The 25,381-nt window shown below is 42.0% G+C and overlaps 1 pseudogene; it reads right to left on the bottom strand.

The window, feature by feature from the left end:
- Positions 1-6,101: 6,101 nt before the first annotated feature.
- Positions 6,102-24,967, bottom strand: LOC105729963 (keratin, type I cytoskeletal 18-like; annotated as a pseudogene).
- Positions 24,968-25,381: the final 414 nt, after the last annotated feature.

Raw genomic sequence — 25,381 nt, 5'->3', positions numbered from 1 at the left:
TTGGTGCTGTTTAACTTATAAGGGAGTCCTTTTTATATTGCATCTTGTTTACCTTATAAGGGAGTCCTTTTTATATTGGTGGTGTTTCCCTTATAAGGGAGTCCTTTTTATATTGCGTGTTGTTTACCTTATAAGGGAGTCCTTGTTATATTGCGTGTTGTTTGCCTTATAAGGGAGTCCTTTTTATATTGGTGCTGTTTACCTTATAAGGGAGTCCTTTTTTATATTGCGTGTTGTTTACCTTATAAGGGAGTCCTTTTTATATTGGTGTTGTTTACCTTATAAGGGAGTCCTTTTTATATTGCGTGTTGTTTACCATATAAGGGAGTCCTTTTTATATTGCGTGTTGTTTACCTTATAAGGGAGTCCTTTTTATATTGGTGCTGTTTACCTTATAAGGGAGTCCTTTTTTATATTGCGTGTTGTTTACCTTATAAGGGAGTCCTTTTTATATTGGTGCTGTTTACCTTATAAGGGAGTCGTTTTTATATTGCGTGCTGTTTACCTTATAAGGGATTCCTTTTTATATTGCGTGTTGTTTACCTTATAAGGCAGTCCTTTTTATATTGGTGCTGTTTACCTTATAAGGGAGTCCTTTTTTTATTGGTGCTGTTTACCTTATAAGGGAATCCTTTTTATATTGGTGTTGTTTACCTTATAAGGGAGTCCTTTTTATATTGCGTGTTGTTTACCTTATAAGGGAGTCCTTTTTTATATTGCGTGTTGTTTACCTTATAAGGGAGTCCTCTTTATATTGGTGCAGTTTACCTTATAAGGGGGTCGTTTTAATATTGGTGCTGTTTACCTTATAAGTGAGTCCTTTTTTATATTGCGTGTTGTTTACCTTATAAGGGAGTCCTTTTTTTATTTATGTTGTTTACCTTATAAGGGAGTCCTTTTTATATTGCGTGTTGTTTACCTTATAAGGGAGTCCTTTTTATATTGCGTGTTGTTTACCTTATTAGGGAGTCCTTTTTATATTGGTCCTGTTTACCTTATAAGGGAGTCCTTTTTATATTGCGTGTTGTTTACCTTATAAGGGAGTCCTTTTTATATTGCGTGTTGTTTACCTTATAAGGGAGTCCTTTTTATATTGCGTGTTGTTTACCTTATAAGGGAGTCCTTTTTATATTGCGTGTTGTTTACCTTATAAGGGAGTCCTTTTTTATATTGCGTGTTGTTTACGTTGTAAGGGAGTCCTTGTTATATTGCATGTTGTTTACCTTATAAGGGAGTCCTTTTTATATTGGGTGCTGTTTCCCTTATAAGGGAGTCCTTTTTATATTGCGTGTTGTTTCCCTTATAAGGGAGTCCTTTTTTATATTGCATGTTGTTTTCCTTATAAGGGAGTCCTTTTTATATTGGTGTTGTTAATCTTATAAGGGAGTCCTTTTTATATTGCGTGTTGTTTACCTTATAAGGGAGTCATTTTTATATTGGTGCTGTTTACCTTATAAAGGAGTCCTTTTTTTATTGGTGCTGTTTACCTTATAAGGGAGTGCTTTTTATATTGCGTGTTGTTTACCTTATAAGGGAGACTTTTTTATATTGGGGCTGTTTACCTTATAAGGGAGTCCTTTTTTATATTGCGTGTTGTTTACCTTATAAGGGAGTCCTTTTTATATTGGTGTTGTTTACCTTATAAGGGAGTCTTTTTTATATTGCGTGTTTTTTACCTTATAAGGGTGTCCTTTTTATATTGCGTGTTGTTTACCTTATAAGGGAGTCCCTTTTATATTGGTGCTGTTTACCTTATAAGGGAGTCTTTTTATATTGCGTGCTGTTTACCTTATAAGGGAGTCCTTTTTATATTGGTGTTGTTTACCTTATAAGGGAGTCCTTTTTATATTGGGTGTTGTTTCCCTTATAAGGGAGTCCTTTTTTATATTGCGTGTTGTTTGCCTTATAAGGGAGCCTTTTTTATATTGGTGTTGTTTACCTTATAAGGGAGTCCTTTTCTATATTGCGTGTTGTTTACCTTATAAGGGAGTCCTTTTTATATTGGTGTTGTTTACCTTATAAGGGAGTCCTTTTTATATTGGGTGTTGTTTCCCTCATAAGGGAGTCCTTTTTATATTGGGTGTTGTTTCCCTTATAAGGGAGTTCTTTTTATATTGGGTGTTGTTTACCTTATAAGGGAGTCCTTTTTATATTGCATGATGTTTACCTTATAAGGGAGTCCTTTTTATATTGGTGTTGTTTACCTTATAAAATATTCCTTTTTAATAGTGTGTGTTGTTTACCTTATAAGGGAGTCCTTTTTTATATTGCGTGTTGTTTACCTTATAAGGGAGTCGTTTTTATATTGATGTTGTTTACCTTATAAGGGAGTCCTTTTTATATTGCATGTTGTTTACCCTATAAGGGAGTCCTTTTTATATTGGTGTTGTTTACCCTATAAGGGAGTCCTTTTTATATTGCCTGTTGTTTACCTTATAAGGGAGTCCTTTTTATATTGGGTGTTGTTTACCTTATAAGGGAGTCCTTTTTTATAGTGTGTGTTGTTTAGCTTTTAAGGGAATCCTTTTTTATAGTGTGTGTTGTTTACCTTATAAGGGTGTCCTTTTTTATATTGTGTGTTTTTTTTTTTTTTTTTTTTGAGACGGAGTTTCGCTCTTGATACCCAGGCTGGAGTGCAATGGCGCGATCTCGGCTCACCGCAACCTCTTCCTCCTGGGTTCAGGCAATTCTCCTGCCTCAGCCTCCTGAGTAGCTGGGATTACAGGCACGCGCCACCGTGCCCAGCTAATTTTTTGTATTAGTAGAGACGGGGTTTCACTATGTTGACCAAGATTGCCTCGATCTCTTGACCTCGTGATCCACCCGCCTCGGCCTCCCAAAGTGCTGGGATTACAGGCTTGAGCCACCGCGCCCGGCCTATATTGTGTGTTTTTTACCTCATAAGGGAGTCCTTTTTTATACTGTGTGTTGTTTACCTAATAAGGGAGTCCTTTTTATATTGGTGTTGTTTACCTTATAAGGGAGTCCTTTTTATATTGGGTGTTGTTTCCCTTATAAGGGAGTCCTCTTTATATTGGGTGTTGTTTCCCTTATAAGGGAGTCCTTTTTATATTGGGTGTTGTTTACCTTATAAGGGAGTCCTTTTTATATTCCGTGATGTTTACCTTATAAGGGAGTCCTTTTTATATTGGTGTTGTTTACCTTATAACATATTCCTTTTTAATAGTGTGTGTTGTTTACCTTATAAGGGAGTCCTTTTTTATATTGCGTGTTGTTTACCTTATAAGGGAGTCCTTTTTATATTGGTGTTGTTTACCTTATAAGGGAGTCCTTTTTATATTGGTATTGTTTACCCTATAAGGGAGTCCTTTTTATATTGCGTGTTGTTTACCTTATAAGGGAGTCCTTTTTATATTGGGTGTTGTTTACCTTATAAGGGAGTCCTTTTTTATAGTGTGTGTTGTTTACCTTTTAAGGGAATCCTTTTTTATAGTGTGTGTTGTTTACCTTATAAGGGAGTCCTTTTTTATATTGTGTGTTGTTTACCTCATAAGGGAGTCCTTTTTTATAGTGTGTGTTGTTTACCTTATAAGGTAGTCCTTTTTTATATTGTGTGTTGTTTACCTCATAAGGGAGTCCTTTTTTATAGTGTGTGTTGTTTACCTTATAAGGGAGTCCTTTTTTATATTGCGTGTTGTTTACCTTATAAGGGAGTCCTTTTTATATTGGGTGTTGTTTACCTTATAAGGGAGTCCTTTTTTATGGTGTGTGTTGTTTACCTTTTAAGGGAATCCTTTTTTATAGTGTGTGTTGTTTACCTTATAAGGGAGTCCTTTTTTATATTGTGTGTTGTTTATCTCATAAGGGAGTCCTTTTTTATATTGTGTGTTGTTTACCTTAAAGGGGAGTCCTTTTTTTATATTGTGTATTGTTTACATTATACGGAATATTTTTTTATATTGTGTATTTTTTCATTATATGGAGTATTTTTTAATATTGTGTATTGTTTACATTATAAGGGAGTCCTTTTTTACATTGTAGTTACCGAATCTCACTGACACTGCATATAATGACATATAGCAATTTGAGCCTTAATATGTTTTGCTTTTGAAATATAATTGCTTTACTTCAAATTAATTAATTATTTATTTATTTATTTTCGAGATGGGGTCTCGCTCTTGTCACCCAGTCTGGAGTGAAGCAGCACGATCTCGACTCCCTGCAACCTCTGCCTCCCAGGTTCAAGTGATTCTTCTGCCTCAGGAGGAACTGAGATTACAGGCACAGCACCCCCATGCTCGGCTAAGTTTTGCATTTTTAGTAGAGACACGGTTTCATCATGTTGGCCAGGCTGCTATCGAACTTCTCACCTCCGGATCCACCTGCCTCGGCTTCCCAACGTGCTGGGATTACACGCGTGAGCCACCATGCCTGGCCCTTTACTTTGAATTTGAAGTAATTTAAAAAATTAATGTCATATGTTCCCTGACAATCACAGAAAGGGAACCTCATTTATTGATGCCAGTGACACATATCCCTGTCTTTATATACAGAAGACCCACTGGTTATCCTGAAATATCCACCCTAACTCAATCCCCACCAACCTTGCCTGACTTTGCTTTCCTTCTCTAGAGACTATTGACAAACTAACCTTTGCACCCAGGCTGTTAGGTGTCCAGTATCTTCACTCTTTCTCTTCCTCTGTACTCCTGCTCTGCGATCTGTTTATAAATCACTTACGGCGCACATTGCGCAGTGTCCATCACTTACGGTGCACATTGCCCAGTGTCCGTCACTTACGGCGCACATTGCGCAGTGTCCGTCACTTACCGCGTATATTGCGCAGTGTCCGTCACTTACGGCATATATTGCGCAGTGTCCGTCACTTACAGTGTATATTGCACAGTATCAAAGTACTTTCTTCTCTTTCCTTTCCTTTTTTTTTTGAGATAGATTTTCACTCTTGTTGCCCAGGCTGGAGTGCAATGGCACAATCTCAGCTTACCGCAACCTCCACCTCCCAGGTTCAAGCAATTCTCCTGTCTCAGCCTCCCACGTAGCTGGGATTACAGGCGCCCATCACCACGCCCGGCTAATTTTTGTATTTTTAGTACAGATGGGGTTCACCATTTTGGCCAGGCTGGTCCGGAACTCCTGACCTCAGGTGATCTGCCCGCCTTGGCCTCCCAAAATGCTGGGATTACAGGCCTGAGCCACTGCGCCCGGCCTGTATTTAATTTTCTTGTGGGCACATCTACAAAGCTGAAACAGTAATTTGTTCATCTCTGTGTCCCCTGTACCTAGCACATAGTAGGTGTTCAATAGTATCTGTTGATACTGAACAATAGCATTTGCTACATTTTCCTTACCTATAAGATGAGGGTAAAAACATGGTTTACTTAAAAAGGATTTCCTGAGGTTGGATTAATTGTTTAATTCTTTATTTTAATTATTTATTTATTTTTATAGAGACAGGGTTTCACCATGTTAGCCAGGATGGTCTTGATCTCCTGACCTGGTGATCCGCCCACCTCGGCCTCCCAAAGTGCTGGGATTACAGGCGTGAGCCTAATTGTTTAATTCTTAAAATGTAAAGTAGGACAAGGTTAATACAGAAAAAAAAGTGAAAGAAGAGTTTTGTTTTAACGAACCACACAGATGGGGGTTCCATTAACTAGAGGAGTCAACAGTTAAAAAAAAGAATTATAGGCCGGGCACAATGGCTCACACCTGTAATCCCAGCACTTAGGGAGGTCGAGGTGGGTGGATCACCTGAGGTCAGGAGTTTGAGACCAGCCTGACCAACATGGAGAAACCCCATCTCTACTAAAAACAGAAAAAATTAGCCAGAAGTGGTGGTGAATGCCTGTAATCCCAGCTGCTCGGGAGGCTGAGGCAGGAGAATCGCTTGAACCTGGGAGGCGGAAGTTGCAATGAGCCGAGATCGCACCATTTAACTCCAGCCTGGGCAACAAGAGAGAAACTGTCTTAAAAAAAAAAAGAATTGTAAAACACTTATTTAATGAAAGCCGCTGAACACTTAAAGAGGTCTAAGAAACCTCAAGATAATTGACTCTTTTTTTCACCTCTGAACTTTTTATTGGCCTCCTGCTCCCAAAGGGTCCCCTGCTTCTGCGGGCCTAATGTCTCAGAAGTTTGGTGTCGCTGGTCTCAGACACCACTTTGCCATCCACTGTCTGGCGGGCGGTGGTCTTTTGGATGGTTTGCATGGAGTTGCTGCTGTCCGGGGCATCACCAAGATTGAAGTCCTCGTCATCTTCCAGCAGGTGGCGGTAGGTGGCACTCTCAGCCTCCAGCTTGACCTTGACGTCCAGCAGGGCCTCGTACTCCCGGGCCTGGCGCTGTCCCTCTGCCCGGGTCTGTGCCAGCTCTGACTCCAGGTGCAGCAGGATCCCGTTGAGCTGTTCCATTTGCAGGGCGTAGGGGACCTCCACCTCCCTCAGGCTGTTCTCCAAGCTGGTCTTCGTATTTCTCATGGAGTCCAGGTCGATCTTCAAGGACTGGATCGTATGTCTCAGCTCTGTGAGAGTCATCTCAGCAGCTCCAACCCCGGCGGACTGCGTGGGGACCACTGTGGTGCTCTCCTCAATCTGCTGAGACCAGTACTTGTCCAGCTCCTCTCGGTTCTTCCGAGCCAGCTCGTCATATTGGGCCCAGATGTCTCCCATGATCTTGGCGAGGTCCTGAGACTTGGGGGCATCTACCTCCGCGGTCAACCCAGAGCTGGCAATCTGGACTTGTAGGCCGTTTACTTCCTCCTCATGGTTCTTCTTCATGAAGAGCAGCTCCTCCTTGACAGCTTCAATCTCTGTCTCCAGCTGCAGCCGAGTGACGTTGGTGTCATCAATGACCTTGCAGAGCCAGTGAATGTCACTCACCACAGACTGAGGCATGGCCAGCTCTGTCTCATACTTGACTCTAAAGTCATCAGCAGCAAGACGGGCATTGTCAATCTGCAGAATGATGCAGGCATTGTCCACAGTATTAGCGAAGATCCAAGCCCTCAGGTCCTCGAAGGTCTTGACGTAACGGCTCCAGTCTCTGAGCTGGGGTCCCTTCTTCTCCAGCTGCTCCTGGATTTTGCTCTCCAGCTTCCAGTTCTCAGTTTCCAGGTTCCTCACTCCGTCCAGGTGGGAGCTAGGTGGTCGTTCAGGCTTTCCATAGTCTCCTTCTCGTTCAGGATGCCTCCCATTCCTGCCAGACCCCTGGCCATCCCCGCAGCCAGGCCCCCAACCCCCATGCCGCCCCAGAAGCTGGTGGAGTGGGACACAGATATGCGGGAACCAGAGTCTCCGGCCCTTGCATAGACACTGGCCACACTGCTGACTGGCTGGGCACCGTAGCTGGGCACCTGGATGGAGCCCAGGGACCAGTAGTTGGTGGAGAAGGTGGATCGAGTGGCGAAGCTCACTCTGCCCGGGGAGGAGAGGGAGAGGATGGGACTCAGGCTTTGCCTACCAAGATAATTGACTGGTGTCAAGCACTACACCTTCCCCATTTTTTCAAGAAAGTTACAATCCAGATGTGATGTGGTCACATACCAGTAAAGAGAAAAAATGCAAAATCCTGCCAGCTATGTGCCAGTAAATTATAAATTGCAGCAGCACATAAGTCTACCTCATCTCCTTTGAGAACTCTTCTTCTCATTTTCTTTGAGAACCCACTTGTGTCTGGCTAGACTGAAAGGCCCAAAGTAGACTAATAAAATGACATGTTGAAAGAGTTTGCACCAAGTACGCTGTCACTAACAACGATCAGCCGTAATGTGTAAGCCACCCTCCAATTTAAAAAGGCAAACCTGTTTTTGAGGACGGCACGTTCAATTGAAAATCTAAAACTAGTCCAGGTTTGGTGGCTCACACCTGTAATCCCAGCACTTTGGGAGGCCAAGGCAGAAGGAACTTAAGAGTTTGAGACCAGCCTGGCCAATATGGTGAGACCTTGTCTCTACAAAAAAGTGTAAAAAACAAAAACAAACAAACAAACAAACAAAAAATTACCAGCCTGGGCAAAATGGTGAAGCTCTGTCTCTACAAAAAATAGAAACATTACCCAGGGGTGGTGGCTTGCACTGGTAGTCCCAGCTACCTGGGAGACTGAGGCATGGGAATTGCTTGACCTCACGGGGCAGAGATTGCAGTGAGCCAAGATGGCTTCACTGTACTCCAGCCTGGGCTACAGAGTAAAACCATGTCTCAAAAAAAAAAAAAAAAAATGCTGGGTGCAGTGGCTCAGGCCTATAATCCCAGCACTTTGGGAGGCCGAGGTGAGAGGATCACCTGAGGTTGGGAGTTTGAGACCAGCCTGACCAACATGGTGAAACCCTGTCTCTACTAAAAATACAAAATTAGCTGGGTGTGGTGGCACATGCCTGTAATCCCAGCTACTCGGGAGGCTGAGGCAGGAGAATTGCTTGAACCTGGGAGGTGGAGGTTGCAGTGAGCCGAGATTGTGCCATTGCACTCCAGCCTGGGCAACAAGAGCAAAACTTCATCTCAAAAACAAACAAACAAAACAACAACAAGAAAAATATTAGACAAGCGTGGTGTGACACGCCTGTACTCCCAGTCCCTCTCTGTAGTCCCCCTCAGGAGGCTGAGGTGGGAGAATTGCTTAGGTCAGGGAGGCAGAGGTTGCAGTGAGCTGAGATCCGATCACTGCACTTCATCCTGGGAGAGAGAATGAGACCCTGTCTCCAAAAAAAAAATATATATATATATATGTATATATATAAACCTATTTTAATAGTATCCATTTCAATATGAAACTTGGGTAAAACAAAAAGAAAAAAGAAAAAATATAGTATCCCTGCTACACCCACTCACCCACCTCCACAATGGCCTCCTTCAATTCTCGGGTTCCCTCCCACCACCTCTGGAGTAAACGCCTCCCCCCAGCAAAGTTGCTAACTCCTTCCCCCACACAGAACACTGGCTGATTTTCTCCACCACTTCTGCCTACTTCCTAATGGACTCAAGTGCTTTCATATTGAATTTCTGCTGACCTTGAATTAAACTAAACCGTATACTATTTTGGGTCACAGATAAATCCGGGGGAAAGCAGAGCTCACAGTCTGTGATGGTTTTCTGGCTGCCTGATCACATATACAATGTCGACGGGACTAGCACTCTAGAGACAGAGCTGCTTTAGTTCACCCGCACCCTGTGCTTTCCACCCGATCACTCAGGCAGGGCATATTTTACTGAATTGGTATGGCTTCCTATTCTGGATCAGAATAAAAAATTAGGAAGCCCTCTGTGAGTAAATCATCCCAGGGCTCCATACACTGAGCTTTTTTTTTTGAGACAGAGTTTTGTTCTTGTTGCCCAGGCTGGAGTGCAATGGCACGATCTCGGCTCACTGCAACCTCAGCCTCCCAGGTTCAAGCGATTCTCCTGCCTCAGCCTCTCAAGCAGCTAGGATTACAGGTGCCTGCCACCATGCGCAGCTAATTTTTGTATTTTTAGTAGAGATGGGGTTTCTCCATGTTGGCCAGGCTGGTCCTGAACTCCTGACCTCAGGTGATCTGCCCACCTCGGCTTCCGAAGGTGCTGGGATTACAGGCGTGAGCCACCGCCCCCGGCCACACTGAGACTTTTAAAGCAAAGTTCCCATTGTCATTAGGAGGCAGGAATGTTACCTTTTAAGTTCTTTTTGGCATATAGAAAATTATAGGAACTCAACAAATATTAAATTAGCCTATGGTTTATGTACACTTGAGTATTAAAACGAATTTTATTGTGATAGAAGGGAACCCAGCAACAACGAGCACGCAGAGCGAGGCTTTATATTCTGCTTCCCTTGTTAATTTAAAGCTGTGACCTGGAAAGTTAGTTCAGCCTGCCCAGTGGTCCATGCCCTCAAGTCAAACACAACTCTCAGGTAAGTGACTCTCGTTTTATGTAACTTGAAATCTTTCAACCAGAATCATGGGATGGTAGAGATGACTAGCTGGAAGTTACTCTACGTTATCTATGTCAGTCCTCTCGTACTTCAGAGTGTATACAAATAAGGTGGGGATTTTTTTTTTTTTTTTGAGATGGAGTCTCACTCTGTCACCCAGGCTGGAGTGCAGTGGTGCAAGCTTGGCTCACTGCAACCTCTGCCTTCCTGGTTCAAGAGATTCTCCTGCCTTAGCCTCCCAAGTATCTGGGATTACAGGCATGCACCACCATGCCCAACTAATTTTTGTATTTTTAATAGAAACATGTTTCACCATGCTGGCCAGGTTGGTCCCGAACTCCTGACCTAAGGTGATCCTCCGGCCTTGGCCTCCAAAAGTGCTGGGATTACAGGTGTGAGCCACCACACCTGGCTTAGGTAGGGATTTGTTAAAGTTCCGGTTCTGATTTAGGTCTAGAGTTGGGCCCCAGATTCTGCATTTCAAACCAGTTTTCACGTGATGGTGTTGTTCATGTATCGAGTACAGTTTGAGGAGCCAAAAATCTAGGCTAATTCCCTTAAGTCCAAAGAAGTGAAATGATTCAGTGATTTTACATGTTTCTATTGTTCTTTCATTCATTACCATAATTTAAAAATAGCATAAATTTGAAACAGGAACTGATTGCTGGGAATTGAGAAAAATATTGTAAGTTCACAAAATCTTTAGTTTTGCTATTTATTTTTTTATATTCCATAATCTAAAAACATATTAATAGCATGTGCTGGATTCATTGTTACAAGGGTGTCACCTTAACCCACAATAATTTGTTCTTATCATAATCAGTTAATAGGCTCACTGTATTTCCACAGATGCCTGGCAGTGTTCTGAGTATCATATCATGATATACTCATCCTTTCTCACTCTGCTACCTTTTGTCTACTCTTAATTTTATAGTTTAACTGAAACTGTTCCAGAGTTTCTATTTATGTTCAGCAAAGAGGTTGGATTATTCCGTTATTACAATAGGAAGCTAGATTATTCCATTTCTTTCCTCCATCTCATAACTAACTCGGAAGCAACCTTGAGATAGAAAGAGAAACATCCAGCCAGGCGTGGGTGCGCACCTGTGGTCCCAGCTACTGGGGAGGCTGAAGAGGAAGATCGCTAGAGGATTGGAGGTTGAAGCTGCGGGGAGCAAAGGCACCACTGCGTTCCAGCCTGGGTGACAGAGCAAGACCCTGTCTCTAAAGAAAAAAAAGAGAGAGAGAGAGAGGGACAGCAAAACATGGGATGTCTTTATTTTCTGACCCAGTAATTTAAAATTACAGCTCAGAGTTCCCTTAAGAGTTAGTTTAATTTGCTGAGTTCTTGGGAGAATTCTACCGATTTTTTTTTTTTTTTTGAGGCAGTTTCTCTCAGTCACCCAGGCTGAAGTGCAGTGGCACGATCTTGGCTCATTGCAACCTCCACCTCCCAGGTTCAAGCAATTCTCTTGTCTCAGCCTCCTGAGTAGCTTGGGTTACAGATGCATGCCACCATACCCAGCTAATTTTTGTATTTTTTTGTAAAGTTGGGGTTTTATCATGTTGGCCAGGCTGGTCTCGAGCTCCTGAACTCAGGTGATTTGCCTGCCTCAGCCTCCCAAACTGCTGGAATCACAGGTGTGAGCCACCATACCTGGCCCTGCCAATCTTTTTTTAAAAAATCATTTTAATATAATTTTAAAACTTTTAATAGTAATATTAAAAAACACTGAAACATATCTTATGTAAGATATGTACACATATCTTAGGCCTCTGGTCTTTCCATTCCTTTAGGAAAGCAAGTAGTGAATCACTAGAAAATTTCCAAATGAGAAAATGTTTCTCTTCTAGAGGCCGTCATCCTGAGTGATCTGAGAGTAAACTGCCTTACCTCTCTATGGGATCGGGGAACCAAATGAAACCTAGGTGTAACAGTTTCTTATTTTTGAAATGAATTGTCTGAATGCACAAATAATATCGAGAAATGTCTGCTGCATTTCTATGGGATGCAAACCTGTAGAGGTCATATAATAAATTGTAAAATTCTATTTCTATTCCTGGGTCTAGTTGGAGTAATCTACTTGGATGGCCACACATAAAACCGTGAGAAATCAAATAGCATTTCAAGATTATATAATAATCCAAAGCAATAGAACAATACAAAATAAATTGCTAAGTTTGTGGAAGAGCAAGAAGTATCTATAGAAATTAAGAGAAAGAAGTGTTCCCCCAGGGTGGAGGATTTTAAAAAAAATAGTCTCGGATAGAGTTATCTCAGAAGATGAATGTGGTATGAAGCAAAAGTAGTTGTCTTTCATCTGGAAAGGACTTTTATCAGAACTGAAAAAAACGCTTTGTCAAGAACTAACTGAAAGAATCCTTTGTTAACTTGTAATAGTCTGAATGTAATTTCAAGAACAGCTGGGACCCTGTAGCAATTTTACATGAGATAGGCTGCTATTTAGCCTTTTAAAGACTGCTTTTCAGCACTGGAAAATGAGATGGTTGATGATCTCCAAGACCCATTCCAGTCTAAGATGATTAAGTTCTGGGACCCCCTTGAAAACTTCTGGTTTGAAAAATTCACTGAAATGTCAACTTCATGTATAAAGCTTCCCCAGCAACTTTCAGAGTCTATGACATTTGGTATGTCTTGATTGACATTAGGAATCTCCAATCAGCTTTTCATTCACTGAACGCGTTTATTGCAGGGTTATGGCGTCATAGTCCCATGCTAGATGTGGAGCTAGGAAAATAAGTGTCGACCTTTATTTTAAAACATGAGATATACTAAAGATGTTGAGAAAGAGAAAGTAAAAAGAAAAATTGAAAGAGAAAAAAACACACAATAAGAGTCAAGATAATTCAATGGAGGGAAAGAATAGTTTTACTGTTGTTTTTAACAGATGATGCTGGGACAATTTTATGTCCACCTACAAAGGAGTGAAATTGGACCCCTCCCTAGGTCATGTACCAGAATAACTGAAAAGAGTTAAAGAGCTAAAACTAGAAGCCTAGTTCTATAATTTTGTTTTATAATTTAAGTAGTAAGGGTTAAAATGATAAAACTCTTAGAAGAAAACGTAGTAGTAAATCTTTGCGACCCTGAATCAGGCAATGGTTTCTTAGATATAACACCAAAAGCACAAATAAAAAGAGAAAAAAATAGGTAAATTGGACTTCCAAATTTAAAATGCTAGTACTTCAAAGAACACCATGGTGAAAGTGAAAAGTTATCCCACAGAATGAGAGAAAACAGTTGGCAATTGTATGTCTAATAAGGCACTACTACACAATGTATACATCTCTGATTACTAAACAATAGAAAAGACAAATAATTTCTCATTGTGGGTAAAGGATTTGAACAGATATTTCTCCAAAGAAGACATACAAACGAGCAATAAAAATGTTAGTCATCAGAGAGATGTAAATAAAATCACAATGAGATACTACTTTCCACCTGTTAGGTTGGGCTGTACTCAAAAGATGGACATTCATTTATGTCTATCTGTATCTAACTATCTATATACCTCAATAATTATGTATACCTCAATAAACCTGGGGTGGGAATGGGAAGATGATCAATAGCAAATGTTAGCTGATATGCAAAAATTGGAACTCTCATACAGTACTGGTGGTAATAGGAAGCCATACAGCAGCTTTGGAACACAGTTTGACAGTTTCTCAAGATATTAAACATGGAGTTAGCACAGGAACCAGATATACTCCTAGGTATATCTCCAAGAAAGTTAACAAATGTCTGTACAAAATGTTGTGCACAGGTTTTATAATAGCTAAAAAGCAGAAAAAGATCAGACGTGGTGGCTCATGCCTGTAATCCCAGCACTTTGGGAGGCTGAGGCAGGTGGATCACCTGAGGTCAGGAGTTCGAGACGAGCCTGGCCAACATGGTGAAACCCTGTCTCTACTAAAAATACAAAAATTAGCCAGGCGTGGTGGCGCACTCCTGTAATTCCAGCTACTCAGGAGTCTGACGTGAGAGGATCACTTGAACATGGGAGGTAGAGGTTTCAATGAGCCGAGATTGCACCACTGCACTGCAGCATGGGCGACAGAATGAGACTCCATCTCAATTTAAAAAATTTTATTTAAGTAGAAAAAAACAAATGTCGGTCAAATGATAAAAGAATAAGCAAAATGTGTTATATCCACACAATGGAATAATATTCAGCTGTTAAAAGGAAGAAGGCACTGAACTATTACAATGTGCCTGAACCTCAAAAACACTAAACAGAGTGAAAGAAGCTAGATACACAAGGCTATCTAATGTATTATTTCATTTATATTAAATGTCCAGAATAGGCAACTGCATAGAGACAGAAGCAAATTATAGTTACTAGGGGTTCCAGGAAAGGTGAAATGGAGAATCACTACATAATGGGTATAGGGTTACTTTTGGGGTGATGGAAATGTTCTGGAATTAGATAATGGTGATGGTTGCTGTTGGAAACAGATGCTAGGTGCCACAAAGAAAATTCAGCGGTGAGACAAAGGATTTCTCAGCAAAGCAATTTTTACTTTTTTACTTCCTGCACTGCGGTGAGGCTACCCTCACTAGCCATCTTGCCACAAGAGTACAGTGAACAAAGGCAAAGCGGACACATTTATCTCTTACGCATTTGGGGTTGCCCTACTGCTGTGTCTGATCTCCGTTGGTTGGAGCCAGACCTCACAATTTAAACTAAAACCCAATTGGTTAATAACTTAAAACTTTTCTAAACAGGTGAGGGGCACAGGCTGTGAGTTGGGACCTGCCTGTGAGCACGTCCGGCACAGATATCTCGGTTAAAGTACAAGGACATAGAATATACTATGTGCCTGTAAGCATGTCTAACAGCTACGTAGGATAGGGCTTAATAAAGAGTTATTAGCACACTTCCAATTTATTCTTTAACAAGAAAGACAACTTTCAAGAGGGACTTTTCTACTTCCCACAGTTGCATACGAAGTGAATATACAAAAACACCACTGGGTTGTACACTTTAAGCAAATGAATTTTATGTTATGTGAATTATGTCTCAATTAAAAAAACACTTGGTATCATGAGACAAATACAGACGGAGTATTATGGAGAAGCTGATTCCAAATGAGGGAGGTTACAAAGGCTAAGATAAGATAGTGATGAATAGAATCTGAATGAGAATGCCAGATGAAGACAGTGGGTAGAAAGAGTGTGCAGAAAAGGCTATATTTGGACTTGCTGCTAGTCTTGTCACTTACTAGCTGTGTGACCGTGGGCAGTTTACTAATCCCACTCACATGACTATCCTCATCAGGAAAATGGAGGATAAAATTATAGTAGTCCCCACTTATCTGAGGGGGTTCCACGACCCTCAGTGGGTCCCTGGAAGTGTGGAATGTAGCACGTACATACTACTCGTGAATTCCTTTTTCCTTCTACACAATTTTAGACAGAAGATTCATTCTCACCATAGATCTTGGCAACCTCAGCATAGGATTGTGTTTTTCCTTATCAGGTCAAGAACTTCCACCTTTTCACTTAAGGAAAGCATTTTATGCCTTCTCTTTGGCGTATCTGAGTTGCCAGCATCACTACCACTGTGCTTTGGGACCATTGTTAAGTAAAATAAGAGTGACTTGAAACACAGGCATCGGGTACCTCAACAGCCAATCTGACAACCCAGATTGCAAATGACTCATAGGGAGGTAGTGTGGGCGGGGTGGACATTCTGGACAAAGGGATGATTCACTTCCTGAGTGGGTCAGAACAGGATAGCATGAGATTTCATCACGCTACTCAGAATGGTGGGAAATGTATGAATTGCTTATTCCTGCCATTTTCCATTTAATATTTCTGGACTGTGGTTGACTGTAGGTAACTGAAACTGCCGAAAGGGAAGTCTTTGATAACGGGTGGCTAGTATACTAACTTCACGGAATTGCTATGCAGATTAGATGGTCTATTGTATATGCAGCACCCACTGCTCCGATACGTATTCAGCGAATGGAGCCTTCTCTTTCTCCCCTCAATCTCTTTTTCTTTTTTTTCAGACGAAGTCTCGCTCTGTTGCCCAGGCTGGAGAATGCAGTGGTGTGATCCTAGCTCGCTGCAACCTCCGCCTCCTGTGTTCAAGCGTTTCTCCTCCCTCAGCCTCCCCAGTAGCTGGGAGGACTACAGGCGCCCGTCACCACGGCCGGCTAAGTTACGTTAGCCACGCTGGCCAGGCTGGCCTCAAACTCCTGACCTCAGGCGATCTGCCCGCCTCGGCCTCCCAAAGTGCCGAGATTACAGGCATGAGTCACTGCGCACGGCCCCCACAATCTCTTCTTATTACTCTTCTAGGTGGAATTAATGGTAAGCATGAAGGCAGAGCAGTGAAAAGGCCTCTCTTGCGAGAAATTCAATAACTAAAGTATGAAGGCAGTTGGAAGCAGAGGAAAGCTGGAAGATGTTTTTGAGTAAAAATGCAAAGGCTCTGTAAGCCATTTGTGTCATCTGTGATTTCTTTCAGCAGTGCTTTGTAGTTCTCCTTGTAGAGATCTTCTACCTCCTCCGTTAAGTATATTCCAGGGTATTTTAATTTTTTGCAGCTGTCGTAGAAGGGGTTGAGTTAATGATTTGACTCTTGACTTGGTCGTTGTTGGTATACTGATTTGCTTATATCGATTTCGTGACCTGAGACTTCACTGAACTTGTTCATCCTATCTTGGAGTCTTTTGGAGGAGTCTTTAGGGGGTTCTTTTTTTTATCGTATTTCCTTCTACTGCAAATCAAGGGTGTTCTAGGTATACAATCATATCAGCAGCAAATAGCAATAGTTTGACTTCCTTTTCCAATTTGGATCCGCTTTATTTCTTTCTGTTGTCTGATTGTCCTGGTTGGGACTTCCAGTACCACGCTGAATAGAAGTGGTGAAAGTGGGCATCCTTGTCTTGTTCCAGTTCTCAAAGGGAAATGCTTTCCTTTTCCCCATTCAGTATCATGCTGGCTGTGGGTTTGTCATATATGGCTTTTATCATTTTGAGATAAGTCCCTTCTATGCCTAGTTTCTTGAAGGTTTTTAATCACAAAGTGATACTGGATTATACTGACTGCTTTTTCTGCATGTATTGAAATCATCATATGGCTTTTGCTGTTAATTCTATTGATGTGATGTGTCACATTTATTGACTTGCATATGTCAAACTATCCCTGCCTCCCTGGGATGAAACCCACTTGATCATGGCTTATTGTTTTGATGTGATGTTGGATTCAAATAGCTAGTGTTTTGCTCAGGATTTTTGCATCTATGATCATCAGGGATACTGGTCTTAAGGGTTTATTTATTTATTTTTTTTTTGAGATGGAGTTTTGCTCTTGTCACCCAGGCTGGAGTACAGTGGTTATCTCGGCTCACTGCAACCTCCACCAGCTGGGTTCAAGCAATTCTGCTGCCTCAGCCTCCCAAGTAACTGGGATTACAGGCATGCACGACTACACCCGGCTAATTTTGTATTTTTAGTAGAGATGGATTTTCTCCATATTGGTCAGGCTGGTCTCGAACTCCTGACCTCAGGTGATCTTCCCACCTCGGTCTCTAAAAGTGCTGGGATTACAGGTGTGAGCCACTGCGCCTGGCCAAGGGTTTCTTTTTTTAATGTCCTTTCCTAGTTTTGGTATCAGAGTGATACAGGCTTCATAGAATGAGTTGGGTAGGTTTCCCTCTTTTTCAGTCTTTTGGAATAGTTTCAGTAGGATTGGCACCAATTCTACTTTGAGTGTCTGGTAGAATTCAGCTGTGAATCCATCTAGCCCTGGGCTCCTTTGTTGCTGTTGGCAATTTTTTTGGGGAGGGGGTGCTGGGGTCTCACTCTGTCACCCAGGTCGGAGTGCAGTGGTGTGATCTCGGCTCACTTTAACCTCCACCTCCCAGGCTCAAGGAATTCTTTCACCTCAGGCTCCCAAGTAGCTGGCACCACAGGTATGTGCCGCTATGCCTGGCTAATTTTTTGGTATTTTTGGTAGAGATGGCATTTCACCATGTTGCCCAGTCTGGTCTCAAACTCCTGACTAGGGTGTCACCCACTTTGGCCTCCCAAAGTGCTGGGATTACAGGCATAGCCACTGCACCTGGCTGGCAATTTTAAAATTACTGATTCAATCTCACTGCTTGTTATTGGTCTGTTCAGGGTTTCTGTTTCTTCCTGATTTAATCTAGAACGGTTGTATGGTTCCAGGAATGTGTCTGTTTCCTCTAGACTTTCTAGTTTGTGTGCACAAAGGTGTTTATAGCAGTCCAGAATGATCTTTTGTGTGTTTCCAGGAATGTGTCTGTTTCCTCTGGACTTTCTAGTTTGTGTGCACAGAGGTGTTTATAGTCCAGAATGATCTTTTGTGTGTTTCCAGGAATGTGTCTGTTTCCTCTGGACTTTCTAGTTTGTGTGCACAGAGGTGTTTATAGTCCAGAATGACCTTTTGTGTGTTTCCAGGAATGTGTCTGTTTCCTCTGGACTTTCTAGTTTGTGTGCACAGAGGTGTTTATAGTCCAGAATGATCTGTTGTGTGTTTCCAGGAATGTGTCTGTTTCCTCTGGACTTTCTAGTTTGTGTGCACAGAGGTGTTTATAGTCCAGAATGATCTTTTGTGTGTTTCCAGGAATGTGTCTGTTTCCTCTGGACTTTCTAGTTTGTGTGCACAGAGGCGTTTATAGTCCAGAATGATCTTTTGTGTGTTTCCAGGAATGTGTCTGTTTCCTCTGGACTTTCTAGTTTGTGTGCACAGAGGTGTTTATAGTCCAGAATGATCTTTTGTGTCTCTGTGGCATTAGTTGTCATGTCTTCAGTTTCATTTCCAGTTGAATTTATTTGAATCGTCTCTCTTCTTTTCTCGATTAATCTAGCTAATGGTTTATACATTTTGTTTATCTTTTCAAAGAACCAGATTTTTGTTTCATCGAGGTTTTTCGTTGTTTATTTTTGTTTCAATTTCTACTCTGATCTTCATTACTTCTTTTCTTCTGCTAGCATTGGGTTTAATTTGTTCTTATTTCTCCAGCTCCTTGAGGTGTGACATTTTGATGTAGGCATTTAGTGCTGTAAGCTTTCCTCTTAGCACTGCTTTTGCTTAACCCAGAAGTTTTGGTAACTTAGTATTGTAAGGTTTGTTCTCGCCGAGCTTAAAACGGAAGAAACTGAGGCCAACACAAGAAGATCCAACGCGAAGGATTTATTCAGGCTCCCAGACGAGGCTCTGCGGTCTGACAGGAGGGACCGGAGAAGTCGCGTGGACTCCTCTCAGACGTGGGGTTTTATAGGGAGTGGAGGCGTTTGATTGGTTGTGCCCAAGGTGAGTGGGGCCCGGATGGGACAAAATGGTAGGGAGTGGGGCCCGGATGGGACAAAATGATGGGGAGTGGGGCCCAGATGGGACAAAATGGCAGGGAGTGGGGCCCGGATGGGACAAAATGGTAGGCTGGGAGTGGGGCCCAGATGGGACAAAATGATGGGGAGTGGGGCCCGGATGGGACAAAATGGTATTGGGTAGGTCCTGGCAGGGCTTTTCTCCGGGCTCCCGGCAAGGGAAGGGGGTGTGTGCGTGAGCTCCCGGCGAGGCAACCAGCCTTACAAGTATCACTATTATCATTTACCTCAGATAATTTTTTTTTCTTTTTCTTTTTTCTTTTTTTCCTTGTGAATGCTTTGCCACTGAGAAACCCTCAGATAATTTTTTAAATTCCATCTTGATTTTTATTGTTAACCCCAAAATCATTCAGGAGCAGATTGTTTAACTTCCATGTATTTGTGTAGTTTTCAGGGTTTCTTTTGTAGTTGATTTCTAGTTTTATTCCACTGCGGTCTGAGAAGGTAATTGATATAATTTCAATTTTTAAAAATTTACTGAGACTTATTTTGTGGCCTATCATATAGTCTGTCTTTAGCATGTTCCACATGCTGAGGTGAAGAATGTTTATTCTGCAGTTCTCTGACAGAATGTTCTATAAATATCTGTTAGGTCCATTTGTTCTAAAGTGTAGTTTTAAGTCCGTATTTTTCTTTGTTGACTTTCTGTCTCGATGATCTGTCTAGTGCTGTCAGTGGAGTGCTGAAGTCCCCACTATTACTGTGTTGTTGTCTACCTCATTTCTTAGGTCTAGTAGTATAACTGTCTTATGAATCTTAGGGCTCCAGTGTTTGGTACATATATATTTAGGACTGTAATATCTTCTTGTTGGATTGATACTTTTATCATTATATAATGACCTTATTTGTCTTTTTTTTTTTTTAACTATTGTTGCTATTTATTTATTTGTTGAGATAGGGTCTGGCTTTCTTGCTCAGGTTGGAGTATAGTGACATGATCACAGCTCACTGCAGCCTGAATCTACCACGCTCAAGTGATTGTCCCACTTCAGCCTCCTCAGTAGCTGGGATTGTGGGTATGCATCACCACCGCAGGCTAATTTTAAAATTTTTTCGTAGAGACAGGGTCTTGCTGTGTTGCCTAGGCTGGTATTGAACTCCTGGGTTCAAGGGATCCTCCTGCCTCAGCCTCCCAAAGTGCTGAGATTGCAGGTGTGAACTGTGTCACCTGGCTGTCGTTGCTTGAGTCTGTCTTATCTGATAGAAGAATAGCTACTCCTGCTTGTATGTTTTTCATTTGCCCAGAATACCTTTATCCACTCTTTTATTTTGAGTTTATATGAAACTTTATGTGTTATATAAGTCCCTTGAAGACAGCAGATATTTGTTTGCAATTTTTAAACCCATTCTGCCAATCTGTATCTTTTAAGTGAATCATTTAGGCTATTTACATTCAACATTAATATTGAGATTTGAGGCTGGGTGAGCTGGTGGCTCATGCCTGTAATCCTAGCACTTTGGGAGGCTGAGGTGGGTAAATTGCTTGAGCCCGGGAATTTGAGACCAGTCTGGGCAACATGGCAAAACCCTATAAAAAAAATAAACACACACCCAAAATTAGCTGGATGTGATGGTGCACATCTATAGTTCCAGCTACTCAGGAGGCTGAGGTGGGAAGATCACTTGAGCCCAGGAGGTGGAGGTTACAGTGAGCTGAGATTGTACCACTGCACTCCAGCCTGGGTGACAAAGACTCTGTCTCAAAAAAAATGAATAAATAAAAATAAAAATAATAAAAAAATAAAAGGCTGAGCATCCTACCTCACACCTGTAATCCCAGCACTTTGGGAGGTGGAGGTGGGAAGATCACAAGGTCAAGAGATCGAGACCATCCTGGCCAACATGGTGAAACCCTGTGTCTACTAAAAATACAAAAATTAGCTGGGTGTGGTGGGAGACGCCTGTAATCCCAGCTACTCAGGAGGCTGAGGTAGAGAATTGCTTGAACAAGGGAGGCAGAGGTGGCTGTGAGCCAAGATTGCGCCAACGCACTCTAACCTGGTGACAGAGCGAGACTCCATCTCAAAAAAAAAAAAATTGAGATGTGATGTACTGTTCCAGCCATCATGTTAATTGTTACCTAGATACTTTGTTTTATTTATTGTGTTATTGTTTTATATGCCCCATGAGTTTTATGCCATCAAGAGGTTCTACTCTAGTGCATATCAACCTTTTGTTTCAGGATTTAGAACTCCTTTTAGCATTTCTTGTTGGGCTGGTCTGGTGGTGACAAATTCCCTAAATATTTGTTTGTCTGGAAATGATTTAATTTTTTCTTTATTTATGAAACTTAGTTTTGCTACATACAAAATTCTTGGCTAGGTTGGGCATGGTGGCTCATGCTTGTAATCCTAGGACTTTGTGGGGCCAAGATGGGCAGATGGGTTGAGCTCAGGAGTTTGAGACAAGCCTGGGCAACATGGCGAAGCCCCATCTGTACAAAAAATACAAAAATTAGCCAGGCGTGGTGATATGTGCCTGTAGTCTTAGTTACTCAGGAGTGTGAGGTAGGAGGATTACTTGAGCCAGGGGAGGTTGAGGCTGCAGTGAGCCGTGATCGTGTTATTGAACTCCAGCCTGGGCAACAGAGTGAGACTCTGTCTTAAAAAGAAAATTCTTGCCTGGCGCAGTGACTCACACCTTTAATCCCAGCACTTTGGGAGGCTGAGGTGGGTGGATCATGAGGTCAGGAGTTTGAGACCAGTCTGGCCAACATAGTGTCACATCTCTACTAAAAATACAAAAACTTAGCTGGGTGCGGTGGTGTGCGCCTGTAATCACAGCTAAATGGGAGGCTGAGGCAGGAGAATTGCATGAACCTGGGAGGCAGGGGTTGCAGTGAGCTGAGGTTGCGCCATTGCACTCCAGTCCTGGCCACAGTGCAAGATTCCATCTCAAAAAAAAAAAAAATTCAAAAGGAAAATTTGATTTGCTACTATTTTTATAACTCAATCAAGACAGTTGAAGGTGAGCAAAATAAATAAATAAATAAATAAGAAAAAAATATCTCGCTTGGTGTGGTGGCTCATACCTGTAATCCCAGCACTTTGGGAGGCCAGGGCAGATGGATCACCTGAGGTCAGGCATTTGAGACCAGCCTGACCAACATGGTGAAATCCCACCTCTACTAAAAATACAAAATTAGCAGGGCGTGGTGGTGCATGCCTGTAATCACAGCTACTGGAGCCTGAGGCAGGAGAATCACTTGAACCCAGGAGGCAGAGGTTGCAGTGAGCTGAAATTGTGCCATTGCACTCCAGCCTGGGCAACAAAAGCGAAACTCCATCTCAAAAAAAAAAAAAATTCAGTCTGGGTGCAGTGGCTCACGCCTGCAATCCCAGCACTTTGGGAGGCCAAGGCTGGTGGATCACGAGGTCAGGAGTTCGAGACCAGCCTGACCAACATGGTGAAACCCCATCTCTACTAAAAATACAAAATTAGCCAGGCATGGTGGCACATGCCTATAATCCCAGCTACACAGGATGCTGAGGCAGGAGAATCACTTGAACCCGGGAGGCAGAAGTTGCAATCAGCCAGGCTCATGCCACTGCACTCCAGCCTGGGTTACAGAGCGAGACTCTGTCTCAAAAAAAATATTTTTTTTTGGACTGACGATTGGCTGAAGATAGGATCCCAATCCCTTCTGGCTTGTAAGGTTTCTGCTGAGACCCTTGAGACAGTCTCTGTCTGTCGCCCAAGGTAGAGTGCAGTGGCACGAACTCAGCTCACTGCATTTAAGTTTAGAGTGTGAGAGAGAAAGCAAGTCTACGGTGTCATTCAAATTTACAGGCTATACTGAAATTGTGTCTTATTCAACCAAATATTCAAGTCTTCTTTCTCTTGACAAGCATTTAAAGCTGATTGAGTACTACACATATTCAATCATATTTATTGAGCAAATCTAGATGAAAGAAGACCTTGATAAAAAGTTAAAAAGAGAAAGGTGCATGGTGGTGAGTGCTTGTAGTTCCAGCTATTTGGGAGGCTGAGGCAGGAAGGTTACTTGAGTCTCAGGATTTCAAGGCTACACTGAGCTATGCTGATGCCTGTGAGGAACCACTGCACTCCAGCCAGCCTGGGCAACATAGCGAGATTCTGTCTCTAAAAAAAATTAAATGATAAAAAGAAAAAGGGGACTTTTTAGACTTTACATTAGACTTTTTAAGACTTTACAACAATCATGGTTTGTACTTTAACACATTGTGAAAGAAAAAAAAAGGAAAAAAAGACTTTACAACAATCGTGTGAGGTATTATCATCCCCTTTTTTCTTCACATTGTAATATAAAACTTGGGCCAGGTGTGATGGCTCACACCTATAATCCTAACACTTTGGGAGGCTGAGGCAGGTAGATCACCTGAGGCCAGGAGTTTGAGACCAACCTGACCGACAAGGTGAAACCTATCTCTACTAAAAATACAAAAATTAGCCGGGCGTGCTGGCAGGCAGCTGTAATCCCAGCTACTCCTGGGGTTGAGACAGGAGAATTGCTTGAACCCAGGAGGCGGAGGTTGCAGTGAGCCGAGATCATGCCACTGCACTCCAGCCTGGGTGACAGAGTGAGACTCCATCTCAAAAAAACAAAACAAAACAAAACAAAACAAAAAAAACAACTTGAAGCAATTAAATTATTTACCCAAGGTGGCTCATTTGGTAAAGGAGTGAGCTCAGCATTTAAATCTAGGTCTGCTGGACTTTCATCTCATCACATTGGATCCATAAGAGCAATTGTGGTCCAATGCAGGCATACAACAGTGTGTGTGCTCTATTAACTACTCTGAAAGAACCCAGTGCAGGGTGGTCAGTGACGTAGAATAGTGGTTCGGAAACTTTTTCTCTAAAAGGCTAGATAGGGCCAGGTGCAGTGGCCTACGCCTGTAATCCCAGCACTTTGGGAGGCCAAGGTGGGCAGATCACCTGAGGTCAGGAGTCGAGACCAGCCTGGCCAACATGGTGAAACCCTGTCTCTACAAAAAATACAAAAAATTAGCTGGGCGTGACGGCTTATACCTGTAGTCCCAGCTACTTGGGAAGCTGAGGCAGGAGAATCGCTTGAACCCAGGAGGCAGAGGTTGTAGTGGGCGATCGCACCACTGCATTCCAGCCTGGGCAGCAGAGTGATACCTGGTCTCAAAAAAAAAAAAAAAAAAAAAAGGCTAGATAGTAAATATGTTACACTTTGTTGGCCATCATAGTGTCTGTCATAGCATAAAAGCAGCCACAGATAATACATAAAACCATTAGTGTGGCTGTGTTCCAATAATACTGTATTTATGGACACTGAAATCCATAAATTTCATGTAATTTTCAGGTATCACAACATACGATTCTTTTGATTTCTTTTTTGATTATTAGAAAATGTAAAAATCCATTCTTAGCTTGCAGGCCATAAAAAACAAGTTGCAGGCTAGATTTAGTCTGTGGGCTGCTGTTTGGTAACCCCTGATTAAGAGACCAGACCAGTGCTGTTCAATAGAACTATTTGTGATGATGGAAATGTCCCACGTCTGTACTGTCCAAGATTGCAGCCACTAGCCATATGTGCCTATTGAGCACCTGAAATGTGACTATGCAACTAAGGAACTAAAAGTTTAATTTCACCTTCCCTTTCATTCCCCTAACCCTTATCATTTCTGTAGGGATTAATGCACAGTTTCCCAACTAATCCTCTTCCCACTTACGCTTTCCTCCGGTCCATCCTTCGCAAAGCTAGAGGGGTTTTTCTAAAATAAAATAGGATCTTTGTACTTTTCCAAGGTAAAAGTTCCTGCAAAATTTGAGAAAGTTCAACCTGCTAGAGTACTATATACATTTTTTCCCTAAGAAATGATAGAGGTAAAACACCTTCTTCAGTTTGATCAGACAATTAGTGATGTTTCTTTTTTTTTTTTTTGAGACGGAGTCTCACTTTGTCACCCATGTTGGAGTGCAATTGTGTGATCTCGGCTCACTGCAACCTCCACCTCCTGGGTTCAAGGGATTCTCCTGCCTCAGCCTCCCGAGTAGCTGGGATTACAGGTATGAGCCACCGTGCCTGGCCGGTAAGTTTCTTGAGAATAGACTTTGATCATACTTTGTCCCCTTTAATGTTTTGCATAGTGGCTTGCTGAAT

Source organism: Aotus nancymaae, unplaced genomic scaffold, assembly GCF_030222135.1.
Source record: "Aotus nancymaae isolate 86718 unplaced genomic scaffold, 86718_ANA_hifiasm-v0.15.2.pri h1tg000019l, whole genome shotgun sequence".
In the NCBI taxonomy this organism is placed as follows: Eukaryota; Metazoa; Chordata; class Mammalia; order Primates; family Aotidae; genus Aotus; species Aotus nancymaae.
This window is presented reverse-complemented; position numbering and strand designations above follow the sequence as displayed.